This window comes from Canis lupus, chromosome 5 (genome assembly GCF_011100685.1).
Source record: "Canis lupus familiaris isolate Mischka breed German Shepherd chromosome 5, alternate assembly UU_Cfam_GSD_1.0, whole genome shotgun sequence".
In the NCBI taxonomy this organism is placed as follows: domain Eukaryota; kingdom Metazoa; phylum Chordata; class Mammalia; order Carnivora; family Canidae; genus Canis; species Canis lupus.
The window spans coordinates 59,556,891-59,564,987 of record NC_049226.1 but is presented as its reverse complement, the minus strand read 5'-3'; the positions used below and the strand labels follow the sequence as shown (position 1 = coordinate 59,564,987).

The window sequence follows — 8,097 nt, the reverse complement described above, 5'->3', positions numbered from 1 at the left end:
GCTCTTGGAATGAACAGTGGGGCCATTCCCAGCATCTACTACTGATTGATTCTAGGAAAAGGAGCTCGTGGCCAACAGGGACCTGAGTACCGATCTGCAATATTGTGGGAGTACATGTTTAATGACCAGCTCTCCAGGGGACTTGGGAGGTTATTTGTAATGTTTACTGATTACCTTGTGTAAATATGCCCACCATGACTAATTCTAAGCTATTGACAGGACATCACTCAAACACAGAATTGGGAAGAGAGTCTCACCATTGGCCCCTGCAAGCACATGGGCCCCAGCCACCACTGGGACCATTCTCTTCCTCCAGATTCCAGAGAACCTTTGCACTTCCTGTTTATCCCTGAGGTAGGATCTGTTCCTTTATTGAACATCTCCCATGTGAGTGACCTTATGAGGCACCTCCCAAAGAAGCTCACAGTGTAATGGGTTAGACAGAGATTTCACAACTGTAGGAATGAGAGTGGGGCTCCTGGGACCTTCCATCATGGGGTATCTTCTCTACTCAGATCTGTTGAGGGCATGCAGGATGAAGTGTGAAGGGGAGAGGCAAGGGGGCCCCACATTGGTCCACACAGCAGATAGGTGCATCTGGAAGCAGCACAAGAGAACTGTTCATGGTCTGGTGCTTCTGATGTTCTCAGGCAGCATAGAATTGTTGAAGAGGTGCTTACCAGCCACATGCCATCAGCATGGACAGTCTCCCCTACCATTCTATTTGGATTCTTTGGGACTGTTTTTTTTTTTTTCTCTGCCAGCTCTTCTCACTTCTCTTTACTTCCTGCTGTTCCAGAAGTTTATACTCAGCTCCTATGACAAGCAAGTTGCCATGGGTATCATCAGACGTCACAAAGAAGAGGGCGTCCCTGGCTCCAAGCGGAGCACAGAGACTCAGTTGAGACCACCAGGCTGCCCATGATTTGCACCATTGCTTTGCAGGGGTATGTGTCCTTTCCTCCACTTTCCATTACCAGAGGAGCCTCATCGCCTGAAGAAAAATGCGGAAAACATTTAAAGAAAAATCTTTAAAACACCGCCCCCCCCAACCACCAACTACCTTTAGTACTTGATGCATTTTCCATGAGTCTTTCTTCTGGTTTTGTTTCTTGCACGCTTGGAGTACTGCTCATGTCATTGGGATCCTGCTTTTCACCCAAAACCATGTGATTCTCATCTGTCATATTATCAACCTCCTTCATATTTATCATTGTTTCTTTTATTGACTGTTCATTGTAATCAGTTACCTGGGAACATAGTTATAGAATCAATTGAGTCTATAAGATTTATTATAAGAAACATTTGCGACTGATCAAACTCCTGCCTCTTCCCTACCAGAGTTTACTGTTTTCTAATTTTCCTGCCACTTCTTTTGTTCTTTACCCCATGTTTGTACATAACATACGCATTGATTTTTTTTCAACTTCCATCTCTATTTACTGGCTTACCGCTAGGGACAAGAAATACCCACTGCCCACTCCTCCACCATCCCACCATGAGGATGGAGTCACCACCCTGGTCAGATTCATGTTGGGTGCTTACAGTTTTATATACATGCAAATGTGAAGGCTAATATGCATTTCCAATTCAGTGGACACTCTGAGATCTCTTGTCTTTTCCTGAACAACTGTTTATTCTCAATGTAGTTAATCATCTTGGGTGTTGTCTCTTGCTTTCTTTGTCTGCCTGTCTTTCCCTAATTTTGTAGAAACTAACTCTCACTGGAGTCACTGCCCAGTTCATGCAAACACACCTGGTAAGCTTCCCCTTGGGAAGCCCCTCCCAGTCTCCTGACCTGCTCTGATCTGGACACTGTTCTGATACACAGTTGTCATCCTAGAGTCTCCTTCCCCATGACCCTAGGGACCCAGCTTTCCTATATCCCTCTATTTCCTGATGTTGTGCCTTCCTCTGTGGTTGATTCTCTCAGGTTCCAAGGAAAAGATGCATGAGCCCAGGTGTATCTAAAATGTCATTATTCCACGTTCACACTTCATCACTTGACTGAGTATAGACTGCTAGTCTGACTCCCTGTCCCTCAAAACTGAAGGTGTTGCATTATTCCATTTTCTCCTTGTTTCCAGAATTGTTCTTAAGAAGAAGTCACATGTCATTCTGATTCTTGATCTTACAGGAAATGTGTTCTCTCTCATCTCTCTCTCAGCTTTTAGGATTTCTGCTTCATCCCCAGGGTTCTGAAGCTCTACCATGCTATGATTTTATGTCTTAGTATGCACAACATTTTGTCCACTGTGCCAGACACTCAAATGGTCTCTTCAGTTTGGAAACATCAGGTCTGGAAAGCAACCTAAAGAATTTCTTGGATTTTATAAGGCTGTTTTACTGAAAGGCAGTCTAGTGAAGTGATTAGATCTTAGACAAGAGAGCCAGCCTGACTGGGTTCAAATCCTTGCTGTATCATTTACCAGCTGGGTAACCTTGGGTAATCAGACTGCCATTCATTCTGTGTTTTACTGTCTTGATTTATAAAGTAGGATAAAAATAATATCTACTTCAAGAATTTTCATTAGAATTATGTGAGTAAATATGCAAATGCTTGAGTTAATATGCAATGCTTGGAATAGTTTGAGGCATCTAGAATTACTACATCATGACTGGTTATCTCTGCTGTTCTTGATGATTTATTCCCCTGTGCTACATCCATTCTCTCTCCAATTTCCCTTTCTTTCTTTCTTTCTTTCTTTCTTTCTTTCTTTCTTTCTTCTTTCTTCCTTCCTTCCTTCCTTCCTTCCTTCCTTCCTTCCTTTCTTTCTTTTCTTCTTTTTTTTTGATTGATTCTGCAATTTCCTTATCTTTTTAAAACTATGGCATTTTGCTACTTTCTGAGAGATTTCCTGAGCTTTATCTTAAAACCTTTCTTCTGAGTCTTTATTTTTTGCCATTATCGTTTTAATGTCCCCAAGCCATTTTCTTTGTTTCTTTTCTTTTTTAAATGTTCCTTTTTAATGACATTCTGTTCTTGTTTCATAGATGTAATATCTTCTCTTAGAAGTTGGAGGATATTATTGGCATGTTTCTTATTTGTTTTGCTTTGGTTTTTATCTTCCTATGTACTTATTTTCTCACTGAGGTTCTGTCTGCTTCTCTGGTATCTGTCTATGTTATAAGACTTCTTCAAATATTTGGACATTTTTTAAAGTTTGTTCATATGTAATAGAAAGGCCCTCAAAAGTTGATTAGGACTCCCAAATAATGGTGACATTTGTCAACTGTGGTCTTACAATGGGGCAATCTGCCCAGAATGTCACTGTGGAGACTCTGCTATTCACATCTTTAGGTCTTTTCTCTTGGGCTGGTGAGATTTCCCAGAAAAGAGTCTTCTAATCTCTTCCCTGGAAGGGAGAAGTCTGATCACCAGGAGCCTAAGAGTTAACCAGGAGAGAATCTTCATTTAATTATTATGTTTTCAATCTGGCTATTCATTTAATCCTCACGTTTTCAGTGACCCTCTGTTTTAGCCTCTCCAGAGAATAAACCTCTAGTCTCCTGCAATGCCAGCACATGTCTAGGGGAGGGAATGGTCAAACCCCATATTTGCATCCAGGGTGTCAGATGCATAGAGCCCTGAGCCCCCGGGGGTCTTCTCTGTGTTGCATGTTTTCCTTTATGTTTGTGTTTTCTTCTGTTTTCTATGTTGTAGGTACTATGAACTGGATTCTCCTTTCTTGGAGAATTAACCTGGTTTATTAACACTTGTCTCTCTGCCTCTCAACATCATGCAACCATTTCCTTTTCTGTTCTCATTGTCCTTGTGATCTTGGGTGTTGCTAAAAATTTCCACTGAATCTCCTTTTTAATGGAATTTAGGTAGGCATTGAAGATAAATGTGTTTGCGTTCATTCTGACATCTATAACCTAAAATCCTAGATGCTATTTTTAAGTTACTGTATTATTCCATCAACGTGTTTCCAAGTCTTCACTGTCACAAATAAACAAATGGCATCTTTGTGTTAAAGTGGTCATGGGACTGCATATTTAGGCTCTTTCACAGACATGGAACAAATGAGTAAAGTCACACCAAATAGAACAATGAGGGAATTGGGGGAATGTGTCTTAAGTTCGAATTCTGTGTCTATTACTTGTTTTTTAAGATTTTATTTATTTATTCATGAGAGACACACACACACAAAGAGGCACAGACACAGGCAGAGGGAGAAAGCAGGCTCCATGAAGGGAGCCTGACATGGGACTCGATCCCGGGTCTCCAGGATCACACCCTAGGCTGAAGGCGGCGCTAAACTTCTGAGCCACCCGGGCTGCCCTCTATCACTTTTTTTTTTTTAAGATTTCAGTTATTTATTCATGAGAGACACACAGAGAGAGGCAGAGACATAGGCAGAGGGAGAAGCAGGATCCCTGCAGGGAGCCTGATGTGGGACTCGATCCCAGGATCCCGGGATCACAACCTGAGTCAAAGGCAGACACCCACTACGGATTCACTCAGGTTTTTCTGTGTCTATCACTTACCAGTTGCATGACCTCAGGCCAATTGCTTGAGATCTTTCTCCTGTTTCTGTCCTCAGAAGACAAAGGGAAGATTATGGCATACCTGCCGGAAGAGTCATTGCACTGGCCTGGCCACATAGGCCAGGGTGTCTACAGTACTTAGATTTGGACCTGGTGTCTAGTAAGTGCTAGTTATTCTTTTAGTGGGGCTTTCTAAAGCCTTTGATAAATATTGCTCAAAAAATCAGTTTATATAGCCACTAGCAGTGACTAAGACTTATCATTTCACTAACTGGTTATTAAAAATGTTTGTGGCTCCTTCTAGTTTAACAGGCAAACACATGCACATCCTTGTACACACATATTTTATCTATTGTTTGATTTGCATTTTTAGTGTCAAAAATGGACATTTTCCCATTAATTTACTTCCTAGTTGTATGTTTGTGCTTATGAGTCCCTTGCTCGTGTCTTTAGCCTATAAACATATATGTTTTACGCATCAGTTGGTATGACATCACCAACACCCACCAAGACAAACTATAATATAGAGGAATAGTCACTGGCTGTCAGCTCCACCTGTTCTTTCTGGAAGCAAGTTTCCATCAGAAAGATTCAGACATCTGGGAGGCGGTGTGGACACCAGTATAGACGGGATGGGCTGCATCCATCAGAGGCTGCTACAGACCCACTTTGGGGGTGCTGTTGACATTTAGTGGCATAGGGAACAGTCTACAGCTTCTCACCTCAAGCACACCTGGGACGGTTTGGAGGCACCCAGGAATGGGGCATAACACGTCTATATTTACATAATCAAGCTCCTGCCAAAATGATAAACCTCTTTCCATCTTGAAAATCTTGAGCAGATCTTTTCACTGAGATCCCAATGCCAAATGCCTTTGAGCTGTTCTCGTAGATGGAAAAGTCTGGGCCGGAGATGCAGAGTCAACCATCTGGGGGAGAGCTGTCTTTCTTTTTGACAACTGTTGCAATGGAGAGAGAACAGCAGTCCTTGTCTTTCACTTGGAGGAATGGAGGGGGAGGGCAGCTTCTGACCATTACTGCAGGCCAATTTTTCAAACTGAAATGCAGAGGCCCGGCAGAAAGGTTGAAATGTCGAAATGGCACCAATGATGGATGTCCTCCAACCAGCACGAGGTAAAGGCTTTGCAGGGTCTGTTTGCCCTGATACAGACCCAGGAAGGAGGGCAGTTTGTTTTACCCTCAACACCATCTATGGGGAAGGAAGGCTGATACTATTTTTATTATTTAAGAGTATTTTCTTATGTGCCAGGTGCTATGCAGTTTTGTGCAATTAGCAGGTCACAGAGATTTTATAACTGCAGAGGGCCTTTGAGAACATTTCCCAGCAGTCTTCCTTTGGAAACTACTGAGATGATCCCATAAAAAATAATATTCTGTAGTCAGATCCACCTGGGAACCCAGCATCCCACGCCTGGCTCCCAGTGGATGCCAACATATTAAAAGCTAGAAGATGCTGTTCAAAGTGCTTTGTTTCTTCCAGTATTTGCCAAAGGATGGGATCTGAGGAACCTGTTTACCCACAGCAGCCACCAGCAGGCCTAGAAGAATCTTTAAGAGCCTTTGAAGACTCATCCTGCCAACTGATGAGATCTAAAGGAGAAGGAGCTGTCCATAAACTCTCCAGGAAAAGACCCCGGATCAGAAGAATCTTGGCCTCAAGTCCTTCTGAATTTTGGTTAACCCCCAGACCTCAGGACCCCAGGCTTCGCTGCTTAGCCTGTACCTCCCAGGGTTTGGAGAGGAATAAGCTGGGGTGTGTGGCAGGGGTGAGCTCAGGACAATGGGTGGCACCCAAGGGGTGATCCAGAATCACTGGTTACAAAGTAATGAGAATCATTGGTTATAAAGTAAATGAGGGTGAGCTCAGGGCAGTAGGTGACACCCAACAGGTTCTCTAGAAGCACTGGTTACAAAGTAAACCTAATGCTGCCAGCCCTGCTGTAGAGTAAGTGCTCTGAAAGTTAACTATTCAGATTTCTTTCCTGCTGCCTGAACAGAGCTTTTCTCTGACCAGACTCTAGTCAGAGCCTGCTGTAATTTCCTCCCAACTGAGCCACTACTTTTGGATTTCCACATCCACCTGTGCACCACCCAGTTGAAACCAGAACCCTGTTCGGTCCAGTCTGTTTAGCCAAAATCCCTGCCCTCAGCATCTGATCAATCTGTATTGATTGCATATGATCAACTCCTTATAACCCTGGCTTACCTTCATCAAGAATCCCATTGGGTCAGTTTAGTGAGGAATTATCTCTTCCTCTCACTAATTTTTCCATCCACTGCCTCCTTCCAACCCTGTAAAAAATCCCATCTTCTGTCTTTGTGTTCAGAGTTGAGCTCCTGCCACTGCAGACCCCTTCCCTGCAGAAGTAGCTCCCCTATCATCACATCATGGCCCTCAATAGAGCCTGACTTATGAGTTTAAACAAGTATCAGAATCATTTTGTCCTTAGCATACCTGCCTCCATTATTTCTAAAATAATTAATTAAACTTTCACCAATCTTGGGCAATAATCAAAAGCCCGTACCTAGTAGTCACAGGCCTGGATCACTGCACTTCATGCATATTAACTTACTGAGTCCTCAAACCCCACAAGATGCAAGTTATTATTACACCCATGTTGCAGATGAGATCACAGAGGCTATAGAGTAAGTAGTAAGCGACTTTCTCACAGTCCCTTTGCTAAGCTGGGAGCTGAGCCCCAGATGCACACCTGGGCAGCCGAGGTCGGAGCATGTGCCCTTAGACATGGGCTGTGTGCCTTGTCTGTGCTGCAGCCATCATTCATGAGCAAGAAGCCCTGTCCCTCTTGAGAAAAAGTGGTGGCCCATGCAAGCTGAAGGACGCACATAGTCACCAACATTATTTGTCAGAATAAATAACCAATGAAGGGAAAATATGCAGTCCTGTAGGGGAGAGGAAAAACCCGTCTTCTTCCTACCCTTTCAGAGACTCGGCTGGTGCTATGAGAAAAGGCAGATTACTAAGAAAAACAGACAAATGTAATTCATAGAAGGATTCTGTGATATGACAGTCTTCATAAGGAAATGGAGCCCCACTAAACGGTCAAAGCCTGGGCCTTTTCACACTAGGTCTGACGAAGAATGGAAAGTCACCGGACAGAAGGTATGAGCTCAGCCTGGTAAACTAGGGCACACTCAGCATGGCCAGCTCATGCAGATTCCTCTCAGCACTTCTCTGGCTTTTCAGAGATAAGGAGACTCCTTTCTCCAGGCGTAGCGAGGGCACCTCTCATAGGAGAGTCTGTGACCTGCTTCAGGGGAGAGGTTAGAGGGTCCTTCCCACACCTGTCATTTCTCAAGTTCTTTCAGCTTAAAATATTTTATTTGCCGAATTGCCATATTTGGAGTAGCGTGTTCTGAACCCTATCAGTCCACATTTGAAACAAGGGAAGTAAAAACAACAAGATAGGCATGGCTGATCCATTTGCCCTGGGGAGCAGGCATCTCAGCCTCAAGGATCCATGCTGGCCCAGTGCCCCCTGAGTCTCAGGGTCCTATTTCCAGATTCTTATTTAGGCCCCCTTCACCCTACAGTTTTTGGGGTGGGGGGAGCTCCTCTCTCAT

The 8,097-nt window shown here is 43.6% G+C and overlaps 1 long non-coding RNA gene across 1 annotated transcript; it reads right to left on the bottom strand.

Moving 5' to 3' along the window:
- Window positions 1-705: 705 nt before the first annotated feature.
- LOC111095968 lies at window positions 706-7,067 on the bottom strand. Its single transcript, XR_005358916.1, has 3 exons — window positions 6,719-7,067; window positions 1,064-1,250; window positions 706-994 (listed from the first exon to the last, which is right to left on the bottom strand). It is a non-coding gene; the product is annotated as an uncharacterized LOC111095968 (long non-coding RNA).
- Window positions 7,068-8,097: the final 1,030 nt, after the last annotated feature.